General features: G+C 34.8%; 1 pseudogene; it reads right to left on the bottom strand.

Moving 5' to 3' along the window:
- Nucleotides 1-10,477: 10,477 nt before the first annotated feature.
- LOC109067130 lies at nt 10,478-23,186 on the bottom strand (annotated as a pseudogene).
- Nucleotides 23,187-24,790: the final 1,604 nt, after the last annotated feature.

Below are 24,790 nucleotides of genomic sequence, written 5' to 3'. Positions count from 1 at the left end.
CTACAGTGGAAAATTTTGCCACCTCTATTCACTTTAATATCAGCTTCTTCTACCAAAAAGGCAGAAACCAAAATGACTCTATAAAATTTTTACAGATAAGAGACATTTAATTCCCACACATAGATCTCTAACACCAAAGTTACAATTGCCAAATCAAATAAACAGATCTTTGATTTGACCAGTAGCCCAACCAACATTTTAATATACTGTAGGTTAGTTATTAAAACGTGAGGTTTACCTCCCGGGTAGTTAGTGACTCACTTGTCCAGCAGCTGCTTTATGGTGTCCAACAGCTAAACCTACAAGGAACAAGATGCCATTATTCTACATCTGACATTTCACTACTAATAGTTTTCAGGGCTAGAATTTTGGGTCTGTAAAACTGGAGCCAGACATGATGCCAGACTTTTTTATTGCATTCTGGCATTACAAAAGCAGGGAGAAATGAAACTGCATTGTCACGGCTTCCAGAGCCTTTGTCCCCAATGACGAAGTGACATAAATGCACGAGCCCTCCAGGTATCGCTGCCAGTGGTGAATTTAATAACATGACTGGACGCCCGGGCAACACGGGAACAGAGGAGAACGCACAGACTGTCTGAAGGCCTTCTGTTACCACTAGTGAGGCGAAACTAATTGAAAGCACCATATTACTCTGTGATTTACAGTCAGTGGGGTTATAAATATAACTTTAAGGTCTTGCAGTCTCTCAGGCTATTTAATTACGTGGTTGTTTGAGGGTGGAAATATACTTTACACAAGTAGCCTACATGACACAGATGCAAAGTTCGGACATACCACGATACTTAATGGCACAACTGAGTTACATTCAGATGTCTGTCTGCCATTAAACAGGATGTGTTATTATTAAGTTGCTATAAACATACTGATTTAAACTTAACTTGCTCAGCAAGACACTCATCAAATGGTTGTTCTGTCATGATGGTAGCTGAAAGTATGGAAGCCCATTTCCGCCATTGAATAAAAATGAAAAAAGGTAATTACGAGATATAAACTTTTTTATACAATTTATAAATTACAGTTGCAAGTTTATATCTTGTAGCTCTGACTTTATAAGTAGAAATGGTTTATTTCAAGCATTTTTGACTTTATCTCTCAGAATTGTGAGTTTATATCTTGCAATTTAGACTTTATAACACACAGTTGCGACTTTATATCCTGCAATTCTGACTTTTTTTTTCTCACAATTGAGAAAAAAAATCAGAATTGCAAGAAAAAAAGTTAGAATTACATGATATAAAGTTGCAGTTACCTAATTTTTAAAATAGGGCCCTTTGAAGCAGCGCAGAGAATACAACTTGTACTGTACGTACATATGTCCCAAAAAAAGGCTTGCATAGCAAAATGCGTTCGTGTACACTTTAGGGCTCATAGTAATACACACCGGAAATGTTTTTCCATTACACTGCACTACTTTTACATTCTTTTTCTATGGAAACGCACACTAGATGGATGATTTTGACAAATATGCCCGAGTTGTGTGGCTTCTGCAGTGTCTTGTGCAAAAGCGCAGTTCTCAAGTTAAAAGTTGTTCAAAAAAAAGTCTCTTAACCTTGCATTTTTCACCTAATTGTCTTGCGTTTTTTAACCACGTAAATGTGTTCTGATCACTTAGGTCTAAAACGTTTTTGTTTTGTTTTGTTCTTTGTTTTGTTTTGTTTTGTTCTTTGTTTTTTGTTTTGTTTTGTTTTGTTCTGTCTTTCCACTGATTAGAATTTTATTTTTCATTGTTTACATGGTGAGTTTAATATCATTCTACAAATTTTTACAGTAAGATTAAATTGCCTCTGCATACAATGCTAGCTTATACAATGCAAGACTAAATATTTTTTATATTTTTCTTTGAACAAAAAAATTATTAAAAAAATATTTTTTATATTTTTCTTTGAGTAATTTATTGGGTTATATTGTGTACAGAATTTCAATAACTTTTAGTTAATGCACCCTCAAAAACATTAGGCAACTAATAGCATTACATAAAGAGTATGACATAAGTTTCCCCTCAGTGTGGTATTGATTAGAAAACTGCAACAGGGGCCCAGAGGAGAAATTACACTGAAGAAAACAGAGCAGGCCAAGGTTAAGAGGTGTTATGTGAATACTTCCTTATAGCTGCTTTTTCGACTCTTAGAGAAATGCTCAGCTCTTTTCCTCTCCATCTCCTCCACAGGTCATCTTTCTTCCTGTGGAATTTTAGTTGGCACAGATTCATGGTAGAGTCAATTTAGTCAATTTAGACTTATTTATTATATGTTTTAATGGCTTTTTGGGGGTGTAACCATGGATGAAGTCAAGTGCTATTAAACACTGAAGTCTGAATTTGCATTCTTACAATTTTTTCTTCTCATTAGGTTTCTTGGCAATGTGACTGAAAATCTTAGCAATGTGCTGCACAACTCTTCATTGCTCTGACAGGGAGAGTCTATTTCACTTCCTCTAATGCAGCAGGCCAAAACAGAGGCCAACTTCTGACCATCACAGCATGAATGCAACACAGCCCGATGTTAAGTCCCTGTAATTAGGGCTTCAAGCTGCTTGCCTTTAATGGCTTTTAAAGGCTGTCTGTTCCCCTCACATTCTATCATAAGCAATTTATTAGACTCTTTAACCTCATCCTTCTCCCTGTCATTGTAAAAATGTATTTTGTGGTGAACTACTTTTAAAAATATAGCAAACCCCTTTTAAAACTGGGATGCCTTAATCACTGGTCTCCTCAGCTTTCATTAAAAGAATCAAGAAGTAACAGCAATTAATCAAAACAAATGACTGCAGCAAGAACTTTTTTTTTTTTTTTTACTGAAATTTATATTATATTATATTATATTATATTATATTATATTATATTATATTATATTATATTATATTATATTATATTATATTATATTATATTATATTATATGTAAATGTTTTAGTGGTACTTTAACTGTTGGGACATAATTTGGAAAATATTTTTTAATCACCAAAACTGCAGTTTTACAATAACAACAGCAATATTGTGAAATATTATGAATATTTTAAAATAACTGTTTTCTACTTAAACATATTTTTAAAATGTAATTCATTATAGCTGAATTTTCAGCAGACATTACACCATTAGCATCAAAACTGCATTAAATTAGTAAAAACAGCAGTATTGTGAAATATTATTAAAATTTAAAACAATTGTTTTCTATTTAGATATGTTTTAAATTGTCATTCATTCCTGTTTCGGCAAAGCTGAATATTTTTTTCACATGATCCTTTAGAAATCATTCTAATTTGCTGATTTGATATTCAAGAAACATTTTTTTTTTCTAAATGTTGATTCTCTGATGAAAAACCTAAATGATGAAAAAACCCAAAAGAAGTAGTAGAACCTGTGTAACATTATACATGTCTTTTCTTTCACTTTTAATCAATTTAATGCATTGTTAAATAAAAGTATTAATTGCCTTCCAAAAAAAAAAATCAAACCCTAAACCCTTCTAATATCCAAAAATGGCAGTTAGATTTGCAGCAGTTTGTGAGATATTGAGTAAAATGTATAATCAGTTTCTACAAGTCTCAACATGGCAACAACTAAAGACGCTTTAAGAAACTGAAAATCAGTAGCAGCTGATGTTGATGGATGTTTTAATGATAGAGGCAGTGTTGATGATCGACCACATGCACATACACTATTAATATACTCACATATATTCTAATTATACAGTCCCTGAACCCACATAATTCTCATTCTGAGACGGTGATGAGTGAAATCCTCTGTTTTTTCTAGTATGGTTACTGTCCACCTGTTAGCAGCACAGCAGCTGGGACAAACACATCAAAATGCCTCACACAAGGAAACTGCTGCAGTAAGTGCCTCACTGGCAAAAGAAACATTACGAGAAAGGCAGATGCACACTGTATTACCATCAATAGACTTTGGCCTGAAAAAGAAATCATTAAAGAAGCCAAAAGCCCAGAACTTCAGGAATTGGGGGTTGTATATTGTTTCAAAGGATTTAAATTCATGTAGGATTATATCTGCTTCGGCACTAAAAACACTCTGGTTGTTTCACTGTCAGCTTTCAGTGAAATTGTTGCCCACCCAAACTGTTCACAGGGCTTACATGCCACGATCCCAATTAGAGCCCAGGTCATGAGAGAAGCTTTAAATCACACATGTTCTCATTAGCAAAACCACAAACTACTGAACTGTATTTTTAGGTGCTGGTTCTCAACAGATCCCAAGACTAGTCAAATGTTTGGAGCCAATATGTGCAAGTCATGTGAGGTTTCTCATGGATTCTGCAGTAACTAAAACCTACTTCTCACATTTTGTCTTCATCCTCTGAAAAACCTCCAGAATCCAATGCAGTGATGAAACGTAACCCATCCATCGCCTTTGTTCTCACTCTCGCTGGGGTTAAGTAAAAACGAACAGGCTTCTGTTGCCTTGCATTTATTAAGTTTCTGTATATAAATATTCCTCATTTAGAAAGAAATGAAGAGTCCACTGGTTCATTTAAACATGCTAAGTCTCTACCGAATGTCTGTATAAATGTTTAGGATAATTCTTGATAAAAAAACAAAGTTGCAGAAATGAGACAGTTAAGTCTTAAAAAGTTTAATGAAAACAAATAGAAGATTATCAAGAAAAAAATTCAAATTTTACTGTACAATATTGTTATTTTATACAAAAAAGGTATTTTGTCTTAAGCTATTTAATAAAAATATAAAATTAATTCACTATATAATTCAATATATATAAATAACACACACACACACACACACACACACACACACACACACACACACACACACACACACCACACACACAGTATATATACTGTATACTGTATATGTATATACTGTATATATACTGTATATATACTGTATACTGTATATGTGCGTGTGCTATTTTATACAAAACTTATTGTAGTATATTGTTATTGGATGGATACATTGCCATTGTCTTCAGTACAATGGTTATGGTAAACACAGCTGCTAAAAATTTACTCTGGATTTACCAAGTTTAACAAGTTTCTCAGCATGCAGTTGGCTGCTGTTTCTCTCTCAGTGAAGAAACTCTAAACAACAAACAGTCGCGGGAGTTATTTGGTAAATATTGGAGAGGCCTGTCCTGCTCAATGACTTGTCCTCATTCACAGAGCGCAGCAAGCCAAGTTTCTATGGAGACTGCATTTTTCTGCTGATGTAAGAAGCCTCTTTAAACCCCCCACATTCCCGCATTTACCGCATTTACATTTACTCACATAATAAGACGTGAAGCACTGACCCACAAGGAACACTTGTTCAAGAAGTAGATTGGAATGAATTTGTTTTCTGGATGAATTTTTCCAACCAAAATCATACAAGGCATTCTTTCCACAGGACCCCACTTTGTGTTTTAACTATCACCCACTCTCTCACCCTCTGAAGCATTTCATTATTTCCAAATCCATGAGCGCAGACAATTTGTGTGTTCTGCTGTGTCAGTTTTAGCCTTTGATGCTTGCGTTGTGTTCATTGACAACAATGGTCATTTTTTCTAGGATGAACAAGAATGAGAGTAGCGTGCTCTACAACATTTAAATCCAATCTACTGGAACCCAGCGGGAGTCACAGTTTCTGACCTGAGAACATTTGAACAACACTTAAATAATTACAGGATTGCATGGTGAACAATACCCTAATATTAAATGGTGTTACCCATACTTTGAGTGGAGATACAGTGAGGTCCAAAAGTTTGAGACCAAATTCTAGGATTCGTAATCTGAGTCTAGAGATTAGTTTTGAGATTTTGAAACTCAAGATTAGTTCTGAGATTGTGAGAAAATATATTTCACTACTATGTTACTGTTAACAATGTAATTTTTTGTGTGTGTAAGTCAGATTTCCTGCTTCTGCACTGAAAAGAAAAAAAGAAAAAAAAAAAGTATTTTTTAAAATATCTAATGCAGTTCCTAAAAATGCTACATATATAAATGCATTCAATTAATAACTGTACTAACACAAAATGTTAGATGAGTCAATATATATATATATATATATCAAAATATACAAAAGTTTTATATATATATATATATATATATATATATATATATATATATATATTATACTCATTTATTTTAATAAATGATAGTATATATATATAATTAATGTACATTTAACTGAACTTGATAGATTACTACTCAAAAAAATAAATAAATAAACAAATAATAAAATAAATAAAATAAAATTGTTATAGTAACTCTTAACTTTTTAGTGTAGGTCAGATTTCCTGCATTATTATTATTATTATTATTATTATTCATTAATTGTGCTTATTATAATTATTACGATTTATAAAAATGTTCTTATACAATGTTGTGCCAGAAATACCTTAACACTGTTTTAAGCATGTTTAGATATTTTTACTATAAAAGAAGTTAAAAAAAAGTTAAAACACTAGTTAAAATATTACATTAAAATTAAAAACTCATTAAAAAGTCATTTTCACTGCTGTCAGTAAAGCAAAAGGGGGTTACAAATACTAAGGCATCCTGAAATTCTTCTTCTTATTGCTGATAATATAATTTTTCATAAAAATACAAAACTTAAGCTTCTTTTTAGTGTTATCAGAATTTTGCTTCTCCCCCACTGTACAAATGGAAGCGAGATGCATTCCAAAGCCATTTGTTAAGTATAAAACATGCAGAGGAGGTGATGCTTGTGAAAGACAGCTGAAATTAGAGAACTTGAGGCCAGCAGCAGAGCGATATTTATACTCAAACTGGACAAACATGCTGCTGAAAGCAGTGATGGATGAGACTGGGGCCACTGCGGTGAAACAACACAACAACACAAAAGCTGTCCCGCTGCAGAGAAGACACTACAGCCACTTGAGTGCTGAAAGCATGACAGCGGGCAGGACATGAGGGGTGACCGAGGGTCTGCTTGCCTGCTGGAGCTTTCCCTGGAAAACCTTGGAAGCTGCTGATAAGCCAAAAGGATGAATTTGAGTTTCAATTACATTATTCCAAACAGGTCAGTTTGGATGAAAGTGTCTCTTAAATATAAATTCCAACAGAAAATACTGGAGAAGGATACTGGAATAAGACCAAAGCTTCAGGTTTTTTTTTTTTACTAGGATCACATTGCAGGATCAATCAACAGCAGGGAAAAATACTCAAGACTGTCCTGGTGGTGCAGATCCAGAGCTGACCTTGTGTGTGGGTTGTGTCTGTGTTTTTGTGTGGTTGGTCAATACACAGAAGAATAGACAGCATGATGCATCAGGGCTGTGCTGATGTGATCGACTACCTCTCATTGCCAAAAAATCTATTTTCCCTCCCAGTGATGGAGAAGGTGCTGAGTTGGACCTAATGGAGGGTGATGCGTCGGGTCCGTAGCCAGTAATCACAGGTGCGAGGCGTCCTTTCACATGGGGCCTTTGTGGACATGGTTTTTGGGTCCCCTTTTGTGGTGAAGCTCAGTTTTTAAATCTAATCAGGTCCCACGAAACTGAAGTTTGCAATGAAGGAAAAGACTTTCCTTTGTTAGCATTCCAAAACACAAATACCCTTAATCCTTTCAGAGGTGCATAACATTCTGCTGACACAAATCGATGACAAAAAAGCACATTGTTGGTGTTCATGACTGATTGGACCTCACCGCCTCTAACAGCTTTATCTGGTTATTGACAATATTTGAAGATTAAAGGTAAGGATGTAGTTTGCCCAGTATGGAAATCCTGTCATCATTTACTCAGTCTTAAAATGCTTCAGAGCTGACTTTATTTTTTCTGCTGAGCTCTTTTCCATTCTGCAGAAGTAACAAGAAGCCGTCAAGCTTTTTTACATTGATTCTGTCTTGAATATAAGCATTTTTTTTACTGTTTAAACTATTGGAATACAGAAGAGAAATGTCACTGAATGGTAAAATAATAAATATCCAATGCTTTTATGGAACAGAAGTATTTAACTTTACAACTGTCAAATTTCACAGTTTTTTTTGCCAGTTCTGTAACTTCATTAAATTAGTGTTACATTGGAAATGCATTCAAGAGTCACAAGTTTTACAAAAATATATATTTTCTGAATGAAATGAGACATTTGAAACTTTGACATGTTCAAAAAGAACTTTTTTATTATAAACAGAAGGCATCAAAAACAAAGCAACATCTGTCCCTCATTTCCAAAATGATTTACAAGTCATCAATCATTCGTATAACTCTAATATGTACAAAATAAACTCCTGAGAACTAAATATAAAAAAATGAACATGAGAAGATAAAAAGCACGTTAACTAAGCACATTCTCTGCTTAATGTTCTGGCCTCATATAAAAATATGTTTATTCCATAGACAAATATCTCCTGCCAGAATATGTACAAAAAATAATAATAATATATACTGCAACTGTCCACCATAACACTTGCAAGTGCTACTGCTGTAAGTTTCCAGTGAGTTTGCACCATTGCCTGTGATTTTGAACTTGCAACAAGCGTCATCTTGTTAAAGATCCAGAAATCCAAAAAATACAGTAATAACAGGAACACAAATAACACTTATGTAATACAAAAAAGAAAATCGTAAATAGATATTTATAAAAAATAAATAAACATATTGATTTACGTACAAAATCAACATCCTTGTAAATGTATTCAAAAAGGAAGAAATGTAGTATTTAACGTTTTAACCAAGTCAGAACTTAAAAATAAAACTAATAATAATAAATAAAAAATATTTTTTTGTGTGTGTTGAAACTTTCTGGGTGAAATTAGGAAAAATAAGGCATTTAAAATAAAAATACTGGGGTTAAAATGCACTGTAAAGTTCAGTTGGAACTTTAGTTGAGTTTTAATTGCAACAATGAACATAAAATGTTGAGTTTTGTCCTCCAAATTCTTTTACAGTGAGGTAAACTCTTTTTTAACATGATTCAAAGACTTTCTTTACAATAATTTGTGATACAAATAACTGCACTGTTAAGATCTAGATGAGAAGCAGCTCAATCCATTGAACAAAAAAAGATTTTTGTCTTGAAAACTCAAAACAGACTACCGCAGCTGTAGCAACATTGCAGCTGATTTATGAACAATGAATCTAAGCATTAGCAACTACCGTATCTTTTTCAATAGGCATGTAACCTGTGATCATCGAGAACTATGTAGAAAAACAACCTCGCGTGTTTGTGAACAGATGCTCGGCACAATTCGGAGACTGAATGGAACGAGGTCTGTTTGCAAGAGGGCAGAAAATATTAATTACAAAGTTCGATCTTTAAGGTGAAGCATGCTAGAGGAAGCCCATTCAGCACATGTCTGCTGTTCACCAGACAGCTTATTCTGGGAAATCCGAAGCTTTCGACACAGGGATGGGAGTGTGTGAGTAGCAAGGGTGGAGAGATGGAGAGAAAAAAAGAAATCAGAATAAAATTAAAAGGAGTGAACTGAATTGGCAAAGACCATATGGCTTCGGTAAAACCACAGGGGCCAAGCGTGGTCCTTTTGATCTGTCGTGGCGGACGTCAACCCCCCATCAGCCTATGACAGGTCCTCAGCACAACCACAGAAAACTGTTCTTCCATTGCTCTCTAACTTATCCATTAATGAAAAAGACACTGCTGTAGAAGAGGTGTGTGATGAAATACATCAAAATATAGACCAGCTGGGTTAAAGTCGACCATGTGTTGAGCTGAGAGAAGCGAGCTGTATTTCTACATAAAAAGTTTGCTTATCAGTATTTTTGTCCTTTTTTTCAAAAAAAAAAAAAAAAAAACATTTACACATTTAAAACGAATAAAATTTAGCTGTGAAGGAAAAATTGCATAATATACTTGAATAACATTGATTTTTTTAAATAAACTTAATGCCACTGGCCATTTTTTATTGTTTTAAACATAAACCTAAAAAATATACTTATAATAATAATAATAATAATAATAATAATAATACAAAAAATAACTTCCAAAGAAAACCAAACGTAATCTTTAAATATTATTTTTGCAGTCTTATGCAATTCCTTCCCAAGAAAAGTTTATCTTATTTTAAAAATATTATTAATATTTTATTTAGTTGGGAAGTAAAATTGGCACAGTACATCTTTTATTAAGTTTATTTTTATTACTCGACTGGTCTTTTTTCACAAAACTTGTTTTTAATAAAAAGAACAATAAAGTTTTTCTTCCATGGAGCACAAAGTAATTTTTTTATATTCTTTATGCACAAAATTTTTGCTTTTCAAGAAAATGTATCTTATTTTAAATATAGTAGCATTTAAAATAAGGTACATTTTCTCGAAAATACATCATATTAATATATTAAATAGATTTAGCTGATAAGTAAACTTTTTAAATGATTTAATTATGTTTATTTTTCTTACCCCCTTGGTGTTTATTTATTATTTTAAACACAAAATTAAAAATGTATTTTTTTTTTGCTTAAAATAACAAGCATTATTTTTATGCTTAAAATAATAATAATGATAATAATAATAATAATAATAATAAATACAAGAACTTTCTTCCATGGGACACCGAAGTATGCTATGTTATGCAATTTTTGCTTCTCAAAAATATCTTAAAGATATTTATATTATTTATCATAATATAATATTAATATATTCTAATAGATTTAGATTTTATCCTCAAAAACAAGATAAAAATACTGATTTAAAAAGAAAAAAAAAATCTGTGCAATCAAAGCGTATGACTCAAGACTTTCAAACTAAGTTCATGTGTCTCATCATGTGAAAATAAAGTGATGCTTTGCTCCTACACTGGAGAAGTCATATGTATATATTTAATAAAAATAAAAAAAAATTGAGAGGAAGGAACCAAGAATACACTGCACCTGGTTTAAAGCTGACAGTCATGTGCAATGTGGTAACTGAAATACACACACAGTGTAGCTTAAATTTAGCAGACATGTTTTCTTTGTGTAAATCCACCCTATGATCATAAACCATGTAAACCTCTCCCTTTACATCCTTCAGTGGCAGCAGTCCCCTGAATGAAAACCATCCAGAACATATCTGCAGTGAATTACATCCATTTGCTATGTGTAAAACATGACGATGAAATCATAACCAAGCATGAAGAATACACTAAATACATTTATAACATACACTTTATCTCACTCTGCTGAGTTAAATAACACTTTCTTGCTGATTTTAAATTATTCTTGTCCAGTAAAAGTTCCCCTGTCTTTTCAAACATACCATTCCCTGCGTGAAATCACAGATCCATCCACGTGAGACACATAGTCGCTGTCCGTGCCGTTGTCGTAGCACTCGTCCTGCAGGTAAGGGGAGCCGTTGTGTAGCGGCGGCCCACTGGGGTTCACGTTATGATGGTTGTGGTGGTCGGAGTAATACATGCTCTCTCTCTGAAGGCTGAGATTGTCTTCCCAGCCCTCCATGTCTTTGTGGTCATTGGGATAATCGGGATAGATAATGTCTCCTTCGGGTTTGGGCTTCAAGTCTTGGCTGCCGTTGCCCGAGTCGTCTCCATAAACGTCCTGAAGCTCATGGGGTTGAAGGACGTCCATTTGTGACTCTTTTTGCATGTCGGATGGGCCGATGTACTGTTTTGTGTAGTAGTCTCCTCTGAATGTTCGGCGTTGACGCATGTAAAAAGCCCCCACCAGCGCCATCAGCAACACTAGGATCAGGATCCCACCGACAGCACCGCCCACAATAGTGCCCAGACCGCTGTCCACCGGAGAGGCCCGAGTCGGGGCGGTGAAGTGGGCATGTTGGTTGATGGGAGCTGTGATGGTTAAGCTGGTGTCAGGCAGGATGGACTTGCTTCTGGTGCTGGTGCTGGTGCTGGTGCTGGTGCTGGTGCTGGTGCTGGTGCTGGTGCTGGTGCTGGGGGGTGGGGTGGTTGGTGGCGGCTCTGAGAGGGCGAGATATTGGCAAATATTAAAATATAGGCAAACGGATATATAATTAAAGACAAGTAGTGAAGTAAATGTACCGATATTAATATTCTGGTTGGTCCTGAGAATCTGTATTTAAAATGTATACTATTAAAACAAAATAAATTTAGCTGTAAAATGAGCATAACACTTAACTAAAACTAAAACCACAAAACATTTTTGTTACTTGAAATAAAATAAAATATAAAACACTTATTTCAGCTAGTCACCAAGGCAAGATTTCTCATTTTTTATTTAGTTTATCTCATTGTGTAACATAACTAAAACTAAAAAAAAAGAAAAATAAAATATAGGTTTCAGATCAATAAAATAAAAATTGATCTAAAACCTATATAGACATATGAAAAACTAACTAAAACGAAAATTACAAAAATTATAGTAAACCTAAAATTAAAATATGAATAAAAACTGTAACAGTATCTCAATGATACTAAAATAACCCTGGAATTAAGTTTTTTTTTTTTCTCGTACACCACTGGGAATTATTTTCTTGATTTAAACGTATACCTAAAATATGAAATGAAATGAAATCAATAAATAAAAATATTCACCTTCATCAAAATTATGATCAGTACTGACAAGCTGATATTAAAATGTATACTATTTTGTCTCAAAAAAAATAAAACATAAAATAAAAATTAATTAAATTAAAGTTAGCACTTTTCACAGTACACATTGTTTCAAAGCAGTTTTAAAGAAAATCATGATATATACCTATATATCCATTTTATATAAAGAAAATAAATAAAAATCATGCCGTTGAGATTTGCTTTATATTAAAAATCACTCCATTTAAATTTACTTTATATAATAAAATAAATAAATAGAGTGTACCTTATCAATACTACACACACAAAGATATAATACACAAACACATACACACACACACACACCCACAAAATAAAATTAATCAAGTGAATTTAGGCATCAAAGCATTGAAACCTACAGTATGAAATACTTTGAAAGACTTTCATTTTAAGATTGGCTAAAGATTTAATTTAACTGTTATTAACTTATTAGGGTTTTAAAAACGTTTTACGTTGTCCCAAAATCACCTTAAAAAAAAAAAAAAACCCGTCAGCAGATACTGTGAGGACCAAGGAAAAATAATGTTTAGAGGCAAGTGATTTTTAAAAGGTTATTACTCAAGATTATAGGACAGAACTTGCAATGACTAATAGTGAAAACAAAATCTTGCTGATGTAACAGCAGGTTCAGGCACCAAAGGGCACAATTATTTGCATTTGGAGGCAGTAAGAATGAACAAGTCTTCACGACTGGCACTTCACTCTTTTTGAGGGACATTAAACAGAGAAAGGATGTTAAAAATATTGCACTCTTGGTTAGTATAAAATAACTATTTGGTGTATCCATTTCCTGTATGGGACGTCAACTGGGGACAACGTTTTCTTTATCCTTCCGTCATCCATGCTTGTGCAGTCCAAAAACTGCCAAAATATTTGGATTATGATTTGACCACAGAGCTACATGATAAAGGTTCCTCATGTTTTGCTGCTTGAGGAAGAGCCAAATATGTGGTAAAAAGCACAGTGGCAAAGAGCTGATTGAATTGAAACTGCTCCAAGTTTTGTCCAACTTTATTCGCGTCACTACAGAAACCTCACAGGCCAAGTGTCGAGCGTTTGGCACATTCAGCCAGGTTTCAGAAAGAGCTTCTGTTAACAGTATTTTCAACAAGAGATTCAGGAATTCACATATTCAGTTACAGGAAGTACACACTGACTCAATGATACGCAAAAATGTCAAACACAAGAAAACATCCTGTGAGTTTTGTCAGGTTTTTCCAGGCTGTTCAAAAATATCCAACAAGGTAATAATAAATCTAAGTTGGTGGACAAAGTGGAAGAAATCATTAATAGACTGCTGCAGGGATGATGTTTTTTAGTAGGTCATCCCGGAAGTTCACATCACCCTGGTTTCCTCAACAAAAAGCCAATAGTATTTTTATATTGACCTTTGACGGCTGGAATAAACAAGCATTGACTACACAATGGCCACAATCAGCTTCAGTGGCCATATCAGAGACACATTGAACCGCAGATGTGTGCAGTGTAAATTGTCTAAGCATTAAAAAAAAGTGAAAGTGACGTGACATACAGCCAAGTATGGTGACCCATACTCAGAATTCGTGCTCTGCATTTAACCCATCCAAAGTGCACACACACACACACTCACCGTGAACACACACCCGGAGCAGTGGGCAGCCATTTATGCTGCGGTGCCCAGGGAGTAGTTGGGGGTTCGGTGCCTTGCTCAAGGGCACATCAGTCGTGATATAGCTGGCCCAAGACTCGAACCCACAACCTTAGGGTTAGGAGTTAAACTCTCTAACCACTAGGCCATGACTTAATGTTCTTAATGGGTTTTTAATGGCAGGGAAAACCCTTTATACTGGAGAGCGGCCACATATGAAGTGTTTCTTGGAGGTTATAGTACATTGAAGAATGATCATATGATCACAATTTTTACATATGCCAAGTGACCTGCAAATGCGAAAAAAACTGTTTCTATTGAGTTTTGCGAATTATTCCTTTTGCGCATTGCCTGAAAAAGCATTTCATGCGAGCGTAAAAACGTTTTTGCGATATATGGGCGTTTTTGCGAAATTGACGCGTTTACATTAGGTGTATTTTCAATTTGCTATTTCAATTTGCGCAATTTGAAGGGTAACAGAAACGCGCCTAATGAGGCTGTAAAAGTGGACTAATAAATAGATGAGTTTTCCTGTTAAGTATAATGACAATTCATGTCCCAGAATACCTCTGTAGTCCCATTAGCAAGTGCTTTTTAAAAGCCAGTTTGCAGAATAAAACGTGAAAATAACTTGCGTTAACCACAGACCTTATTTTAGGCATTTAACCAAAAAACACAATGATTTTGAAAATATAGAACCAAGTACAAGAATGTTTGCTTTTTCGCGTTTTAGGACTCATTCCTTTAGCACTCCATAAAACAATGAAATCATAAATGGTTTATTTTCCTCAGGATATTTGTGTGTTAACTCAACAAGTTAACAGCAAATTCAGTATCAGAGTCGATTCTCTGGAGCACTATGGAGAACTAGAGAGAGTTATGCCTCATTGCCTCACTTGAGTAACTTGTGTGCATAAGTATGAATGGTGTCTGTTTCAAGAGGGTAGAGAGAATGTCAGGACCTAATTTATCACTCAGTGATCCTCCCTCAAACTTCAGCCCCCTATGGAGAAAACATCATCACTGGTATCTGTGGACCTGAAAGGTTACGAGAAACTTCTCACCTTGTACCAAGAAGCGTACATCCTTAAAGTTCTGCCCAACATCGTTCTTTACTCCACACCTGTATTGTCCAGAGTCACTCAGCTCTAAAGGACGAGTAAACAGCAGGCTGCCATTAGATGTGTCCAAACCTGCAGGCATTGGTGCGTCCAGTCTGGGGAGTGACAAAAGACACGATTATCAGTTTCGAGCTTGCTGACAACAAGTTTTGCTGAAGGACGTCACTTTGAGTTCTCTTCTACAACACTGACCCATTGACTTGACATGTCCAATAAGATTAGAAGTACAGTAGCAAACTTTACTGTAGATGAGTGTACAGACCTGGTCCAGTGGTACAAAAGAGCAGGTGGGTTGGCACTGGCTCTACAGTCCAGCTGTACATTTTTTTGTCCCACGTACCACACGTCCTGCAGGCCTATCACCATAACATCTGGAACAACTGTAACATAATTGAAATCACTGTTGCATGAAGGCAGAACATGATCACCTTGCTATAATCATTTATAGCACTTAGCAAAACATAAACCCTTTTCTTTCTTCCACAGAACACAAAAGAGGATATTTTGTAGGATTGGGTATTAAGACATATTTCATACAATCAATTTGATTTTGTTTGATAAGCTCTTGATTTGATTTTAATTCATCTGAATATATATCAGATACAGTACATATATATAATCAATATCTCTTAACTAATGTAAAAAAGTCATACAGGTTTGAGACAACAAAGTTGAGTAAATGATTGTAGAGTCATATTTCTTTTGGGTGAACGATCTCTTTAATCCATATAAATGCTACTTTGGAAGCTCACTTTATGTAGTTCTCTGTAACTGTTTTTTAAGCAATGAAACTATAAATTATTTTAATAAGACATTTGAGCATGACATTATTCTCACTCTCTGGATGTGAGTCCCAGAAACAGCAAGGGGAGATGTGATTGGCTAACTCAATTACACAGAAACCTCAGGATACTGAGGCTTAGCTGTGGCTGAGAAAATAAACATATGTGTGATATGGAAAGAAGATTCAGGAGTGAAACAGAGCCTTGAGATTCAACCCCAGCAGTCTATATAACAACAGTGTGATCAAATTCATATCAACATTGCCAGTGTTTTACTTTCTTACTGAACAATGCAAACCACGGTTGCCACTTTCAACACTATACTGTAAATCAGTTTCCCTTTCAAGGGAACCGTTTTTTTTTTGTCTTGTTTAGTAAAATATATAAACAAAAAGTGCCCACATTAAAAAAAAAAAATTAAAAGCTGAAATTACTCATTTACTCATGAATCATAAGACTAAGAGAGATCTTAAGACTTATATAAATATAACAAACTATATTGAAAATATATTTCTTGACGGATTATTATTTTATTATTATTTTAAGCATAAATATCACTAAGTTTCAGGCTCATGTGACTTGAGTAAAATGCTGCTGAAGATTCAACATTGACATCATGGTAATAAATTATATTTAAAAAACTATTTGAATCGAAATCAGATATTTTCAGTTGTAATTGATTTTACTGTATTTGTGATCATATAAATGCAACCTTAGGGAGAATTATAGAAAAAAAAGGTCATTTATAATATGTTAAGACTTACATTATTAAAATATTATCTTGCATTAAATTTCGATTTCTTGACATTATTGTTTTGTTCTTATATTAAGCATAAATATCACTAATTTTACAAGACTTTACAAAAAAATATAATTTTTGCAGTGTCTGCATGGTCAGCTTTGTCCATGATAAAACACATTTGTATTAATACATTCATAAGGTTGAAAAACTCAAAAGTTTTTTTTTCACTTTTAAACACTTTGGAACACTTTTGAGTACTAAAGCCTCCTTCTGTCAGTATGCATTTCCACTCCTGTTGCTGCCCTTGCTGTGCTCAGATCAATATTTCATAAAGCGCCTCTATTAAGCAGTGGGCCATTCAAACAGACAGCAGCCAACAGTTTAAGTTGCCAAAGGGAAGCACACTGAAGATTAAGACGTTAAAATAACTCCAAAATTGACATCTTGTAAATTTGAGAGCAGCAAAAGTAAGCGATCGGTGCTCCTTGCATATACAGAAAACTCATGAAGACCTTGAAATATAAAACAGGACTAAAGTTCTTCTACAGGGAGAATGTTGATAAAAGCAATTCACACTCACAAAGCACATTGAGCCGGTAGGGAATGCGGAAATCCTTGGATAAGGCCGGGTGACGAACAACGCAGCTGAGGGACCGACCAAATGCATCCCGGGTGGGGGCCCAAACATATTGGACTGAAGTAGTGGTAGTCCCTTCAGGCTCCTGCTGTGTGACGAGTGCTGACTGCTGGCCTGGCAGGTCCGAATCCCAGAAGACCTCTGCTGCTGGACGAGCCCTTTCAGCTGTACATGTCGCCACCAGAGTTTCACCATGTCCATCCAACAGAGAAGGGGAGCCAGGAGACACATAGACCTTTGGCTCCACTAAAGGGAGAGAATGAGAAAGAGATGAAGCAAAAAACTGAACAATAAACTCAGACAAGCTAAAAAATGTCAACACTTTAAATTGATCAAAAGTGAGAGTAAAGGCATTAACAAACAAAAAAAATATATACAAAACAAATAAATTCTTTTTTATCTTACCTTTCATCAAATAAAACAATCATGGAAAAAAAGAATCACAGTTTCCACAAAAATAATGTGCAGCACAACTGACTGGAGTAATGATGCTGAAAATTCAGCTTTGCATCACAGGAATAAATTACATTTTAAAATATATAAAAAAGTTATTTTAAATTATAATATTATTTCACAATATTACTGTTTGAACTGTATTTTTGATCAAACAAATTAAGACTTAGTGACCATAAAAGTTTATTTATTTAATTTTTTTTTTCAAAACAATTAAACAAATCTTACCAATGAGTCTTACTAACACATTTTTAAATGGTAGTATACACACACACACACACACACACACAAACACAAACAAATTCCTTCTAAAACTAATTTAAAGTAATACATTATGTATAACAATACTTGACTAAAGCAACAGAAAAAAACAAGAAATAAATAATAAATGAAATGAAAGGGTCAGGAAGAACTGTACAAAATGATTAATTGATATGGAACCTACAGGATGATACACAACAAGATGAATAAATATGGAAGGGGGGTGGGGGGGAGAAACCATGTTAAGGGTGGAAACAGGCATTAGTACAGTCAGAACTGATTAATTACACCAACCCTACAAATTCACATTAAAAATGGATATTCTGAAATTACTGAGTGCTGAGGTCACTTGTTGTGAGTGTGTCTGAGTGGCTTCTGTCTCTATAGAGAGATTCAACATGGATTTAAAGAGAACAAAAGGAAAGACACATTAGGCCTCATTTACAAAACGAACATACGACAAGGCAAGAAACCAGAAAAAAATGGGCATACGGTCGCTTTACGCAAAACTTGAAATTTATCATATGGACGTGAGCGGGTGGCTATGATCAAATCTCACGTCTGCTTTAGTCAATCGTTAACCAGTAAGATTACCTGAACTTGCGCGCAGCATACTAAATATGGTGAAGAATTGTAGAAAGACAGCATTTTGTTCATTTTTATTTTCCTGACCGTCAAACGAAGTTTGTTAGTCAATCGTTAACCAGTAAGATTAGAATGTCTTTTTTTTTGTCTGTGAAAGGTGAAAAAACAGAAATGAAGTCTATAAATGGAATAAAATAACGGAATGTCTATTTTCACTAAGTACAAATAGCCCGCCTTGTTGGCAGTGGCTATTTACATGAACTCCACCCACCAACGTGTGATCGGGATAGTACATTGTACATCAGTTTCAGTGGCAGATGGTAAAGTGCGTTCTTTTTGACGTGATCGACCCAAGTTTCAAACCTGCCTTTGCCAAAATTTTTTACTCCATTTTCAAAATTCATATCGCATTGGAAAGGCATTTATTTTCAATAAAAATTAAGGAAATAATCAAAAAGTTGAAAATAAAGTATTGGGTAGGGTTAGGGTAAGTGTAGGGAGGGCTTTATTTTCCCAAGAAGGTGGCATCCTTTTAATAATTTGAATTTAAATGATAATTTACACTCAATACATTATTATTGCTTACTGTTTTATAATGTACTACAATACTGGTGGTGCAGATAATTGCCACTATTTGCAATAAGTAGTATATATAGCAGAAAATCTTGCTATTTTAACAGTGTAAATAGAATCTATAACTATTTGCAATTAGTTTAAATAGCATATGGTAAAAAAATACTGCTATTTTCACTTAGTGTAAACAGAATCCATTGCATTTCACTTATTGTAAATAGTATCTATCGCTAAGAAAATATGATATTTGCACTAAGTGTAAATAGCATCTATCGCTATTTAGCCATAAAATAAATAGGATCACACAAACTATATAATAGGCTATAATATAATTAACAGATTAACAAAAAAAAAAAAAAAACACAAGTATTAGAAAGTCTAGGGACACCAAGGACAACAGATACGCTCGTTTTTGTGACACTCTTTAATGCATTTTTGATTTCTTTTCTTTATATATTATTTGATTAAATCCATCTGATCGAACAGGTGCCTCATGCACACACAAACAACTTTAGTTCTACTGTTGCCTGACATTTCAGCCATTCATCATCAAACTAAAATGCAGTCAACCAAACATTATAGTTACACTGTTTATTTTAAAAGGTTCGCTGTAAAAACAGCGTGCAGCACCCAAACAAACATTTTTGCGCATGTGAAGGATTTTACACAGATATTAGGACAAGAGTGAAGTATAAAGCCATGTTTAGGTTACATAATGAATAATAGTTATGCAAACAAATGTTACAAATATGGCAAAAATGGAAACATTTGGATTCTTGTGGTATGAGACAGGCTTGTGAGCCCAATGCCATTTCAGTTTTGCTTGACATTTGTATGCTTTTTTATAATGAATGCTACTATAGCCTAATTTGTGTTTTATTTTATAGTTTAATATATCATTTTATAACTACTTATGTTTCATTCCTGTTCTGTTCTGAATACCGTTAACTTAAAATATTTGTTGTAGAGTGAGGGGAACTAAATAAGCTGTTTATATTTACCAGTATTTTAATATACATATAAATGACATAAATTAATGTAGCCTAATTGTTTGCAATTACAAGGTTAACGGGTGTTTTTGAAAGCAAGATCAATTTCTCTTTCATGAGATTACTTCCTCTTATTGGCCAGGTTTTGTTTCTCTATGTCATAACTCTAGGGGTGAGGCCTCTAAACCGGGGTGTTTTTAGCGGCGTGATATCCAAATGACGATTGTTTTCTGCCGCCACATTTATCAACGTGCGATAATTCGTATAATGAGATTGGCGGCATACAAATGTTTCATGAATCACACGTGAACTCTGTTGTAAGTTGATTTTCGCTCGCAATAAACTACACTCGTAAAAAATAAGAAAAAAAAAATTAGTCACATTGTGTATTATAGCTGAATCAATCATTGTTAAATGATCAGCAGCCCTGAGCAACTAAACCCCACACTGCTTGAATTAAAACAACTGACTCAATTTCAGCTATTGTTTTTATTTCTGAAATAACATTAGTTAGCTAAGAGACCACTCACCTCAAAGGTTACATTCGCACAACAAGCCAGTGTACAATTTAGATTTTCTAGTCAAATTCAGTTTTGTGAGGATATTCACATGACCTGATTAATGTGGTCCATATATCCTTATACCATGATTCTTGGCCTTCACGTTGGGCATTAAAACCATTGAATGCACAGCTAGCCATGCATTATCTCGTTCTTATACTACACTACACAGGCAACACACCCAACACTGGCACATTCATTATAAGATAATCAACAATTACACTGAAAATGATATCATATTTTATTATTGCATGAAATAAGAAGAACTTATAGCCTTAAATGTATTAGCATTAACATTAACATGACAAGATAACAATTGTGACCTGTTCTTTAAAATACAACCACCACCACTACTAATTATAACTCTATATCACAAATTTTTACATTTCTGTTATATTTTATATAGTAAATTATTTTTTAAAATACAAATTTTCTTTATTGTATCAATACTATTTTAATTAGTCCTTTTCCCTCTTTCCTTTCTCCATCACTCTCTCTAAAGAACTGCAACAGCTGCGCTCTTAAGAAACAGTTTTGCCATGTGGACCAGGAACGTCTGCTCCAGGCACCTGTTCTACTCTGTTTACAGAACACTCCTATGTACGAGAAATCAAAATAACCCCAGGGACCCCTATTTCTAAATATAGCCCTGTGGCACCTGAATGGTGGGGACACACAGTGTATTACAGAGCACTGACATCCGAATGCCAAAGTCAGACCCACCCTGCATTCATCTAACCTGAACCCTATGCCATCTGCATCATGCTGGAGCTCTGCTGACTCAGAACTTGCAGGGGCATCTTGGCAACTCATTCACACCCAACCCCCTCCTGATAGAAGACGGGGAACGGAGAACCAGCTGATCTGATGTGCAGGTTGTGTGTGGGCGAAGGCCCCGGAGAGGGTCAGTGTATTGATTTATCATCAAAAGGGGAAGGAATTAGGGCCGGGTCATTGTCACCCACACAAATCCAGACCCAAAACATTCCTGCTCTGGTTTGCAGACCAGGGCTGTCGCCAAAACCGCAGTTCCCCAAACAACTTCTGTCATTATAATAGACTCCAAGTGAAAGCAAAGTAATTATGTTAAAAAAGGAACAGAATGAATTGTGGGTACAAATTATACCGCTTAGCTTGCATGCCGCATCTGATCTGTTTTATTGTTAAAACTCACACGGTCATTGAGAATTCCTCCGATGATTCATCACTGTTAAATTTACAGGAATAGGGATGGCGGCTTCAAGCTTGTGTGCAAAAAACACACAAACTCGAAGCAGCTGATTGGCCAGTGACTTTTATAGTTTTAGAGGTTTGAGTACATTTTTATAGCTTTTCTGTAAAAATGCCAAGGACTAATAATGCCTTTTCAGAGTGGATCGATACAATTCTGAAGTTTTACTACTTATAATAGGGAAAAGATTAGCTTCTGTTTTTTTACGTTTTGCCGGGAACGCAGGAAATATACAAGGAGGAAAAAATGGCACCCCACAAATCAAAACAGAAGGAATGTGCTGTCATGCCAGTGTATGACAGATATTTTTGTCATCTCTTCACTCGAGCAGAAAAGGGGCTCTGTGAAGGGTGTTTCCAGCCCTTTCTGTAATTACAACCAAAAATAAGTCATTCCAACACAAGTTTCTAAACCACTTTCCTTTACTTCCAGTCTTGTTTTCAATAGACAGTCACTTTTAAGATCCCAACAAAAATAAAAGCCCAACAAAAATAAAAAACCAAATAAATAATATAAAAAAATATAAATAATAATAAAAAATAAAAAAACAAATAAATGTATATAATAATATATTTTTGTAAATAATTTTTTGTGCTTATAACTAATAAACAAACATGGGAAAATAAATAAATGCATAAATTAATACATTTATGAATATCAATAAATATTAAAATCAATAAATGTAGAAATAAATACTTATATAATGTATATAATGTTTTTAAAATTAATAATAATAATAAGTAAATTTTTATGATTAATAATTAACCTCAAAGAATTCACAACTATACAATTATATAGTGTACAAAATGTTCACAAACATATACTCACCCATAATGTCCAAAGTTGTGGATGCTTGCATGTTTCCAAGTTGGAAGGTGACCACTTTACAAGTATAGGTCCCAATGTCTGCAAACCCCACGCCCTGCAGGACAATGGATACATCATGCACTGAGGGCTTGATGAAGTGCACCCGTTTGCTGTACTCATCAGATATGGAGGTCCCGTACTGGGGGTTGAAGAAAAAGTTGGTCCTGAAGGCAACCCCCGTTCCCAGGAACTCTGGGTCAGGCTGAGGTTTGTGCTGACCTCTACCCTACAGGTCAAAGTAACGTTTTTCCCCAGTTTTCCCATCACCCATTCAACACTACGCACTGCAGTCACCTGCTCAGGAACCACAACTCTGTTGGCCCACACACCTGGAGAGATACAGATCATCAGAAATAATGATACAGGAAATAGATTAACAGCTGCCAAGTTCCCATTCAACACTACAATAAAGGTTCCAAAAGGGGGGGTTGAAGCAATGCTGGGTTCCCCAAAGAACCTTTCAGTGAACATTTCTTAAAAGAATCATATTTCTTAGCATGAAGAACATTTTAATAATTTAAAGTACTTTTTTCCACTGTCAAGAACCTTTTGTGGAATGGAACGTTTCTGTGAATGTAAAGGTTCTCGTGGAATCATAGATGCCAATAAAGAACCTTTATTTTTAAATGATACGGTATAAATTTTTCCTTTCTCTTTAGAGTGTTACAGTCTTGGTGCATGAAGAAGATCTGTAAAGTTGAAAAGACTAAAAACAAATAATCTCTATAAAAAATAAAACTTCAAATAGATAACACACACAAAACTTCAAAACCATGATGTGGGAAGATTTGCATCCTATAATGTGGGGAATTTCATAACGCCCCGCCCAAATGTTCACGCAAAGAAAGAAAGAATAATTTTTACTCTTGCTGTGTGTTTTGTTGTGAACCCAAATATTCAGATGTGTGCAACACATTTTACGGAACACTATCACTTTATACTATCATACAATCCCACAACTACAAATCCATAAAGTGGAGCAGTTCCAACTTTGCAAGGACAGTCTGGCACTTCTGACCCACAGTCTGTAAGTACGTTTTCATATTTAAAGAATTTGCCACTGATGATTCAAATGCAAATTTTGAGCAGTGTAGAGTAGCGCTTGTTGTTTGTTGTTTCTCCGATCACAAATGCAGACATGGTTTTATCTTTATGCGTAAAAAGACAGTATGAGTCATTATAATCAGTAATTATCGCCCAACTGGATGCAACAAATGCCTCGTTTATAATGTGTTTTATTGTTTTTGTCTCATCGCGATGGGACACACGGCATCACATTATGGTAAGGGGTGTAACATTTCCGTCACATGCTTGAGGCATTTGGCCTATCACAACGCACTGGATAGCTGGCCAATCAGCATATGCCTTGCTTTTCAGAACGATGAGCTTTCTTACAGAAAGAAATCTTACAGAAACCTTTTTACATTATACTGTGAATCAGTTTCAATGTTATATGCTCTTAATCAGTTCCATCTGTCTTATCTTGCTGACATCACTTCCATCAGGAGAACCCTTGAAAGGTCATAACTGAAGTACAGTAGTGGGAGATCTCATACAGCAGATAATGAGGGCTCATGTTTTCCCCAGCCTTAATTACGCCCCATGCGGGAGGCCTTTCTTCTCAACTGCAGCAGGCTGAGAGTGCTGTGCCACACAGCCCGTGCTTCACATCCATAATGAGCTCCATACAGACCCCCGCATCACGCCGCGGGATGCTCCGACTGTCCTCTGCATTAACTGTCTGAGCACCTTGCCTAATAAAAGCCACTGGAACAAGATGAAAAACACCAGTTTTTTACTGTTTAATGCGTGTCTTTAATCTGCGCCTGTGCCCTTTGCATGTTTATTTAAAGATACTGGAGTTATTT

The sequence above is a fragment of the Cyprinus carpio genome, chromosome A15, assembly GCF_018340385.1.
Source record: "Cyprinus carpio isolate SPL01 chromosome A15, ASM1834038v1, whole genome shotgun sequence".
NCBI lineage: Eukaryota > Metazoa > Chordata > Actinopteri > Cypriniformes > Cyprinidae > Cyprinus > Cyprinus carpio.
Note: the sequence above shows the minus strand (reverse complement) of the source record. Positions and strands in the feature narration are given on the sequence as shown.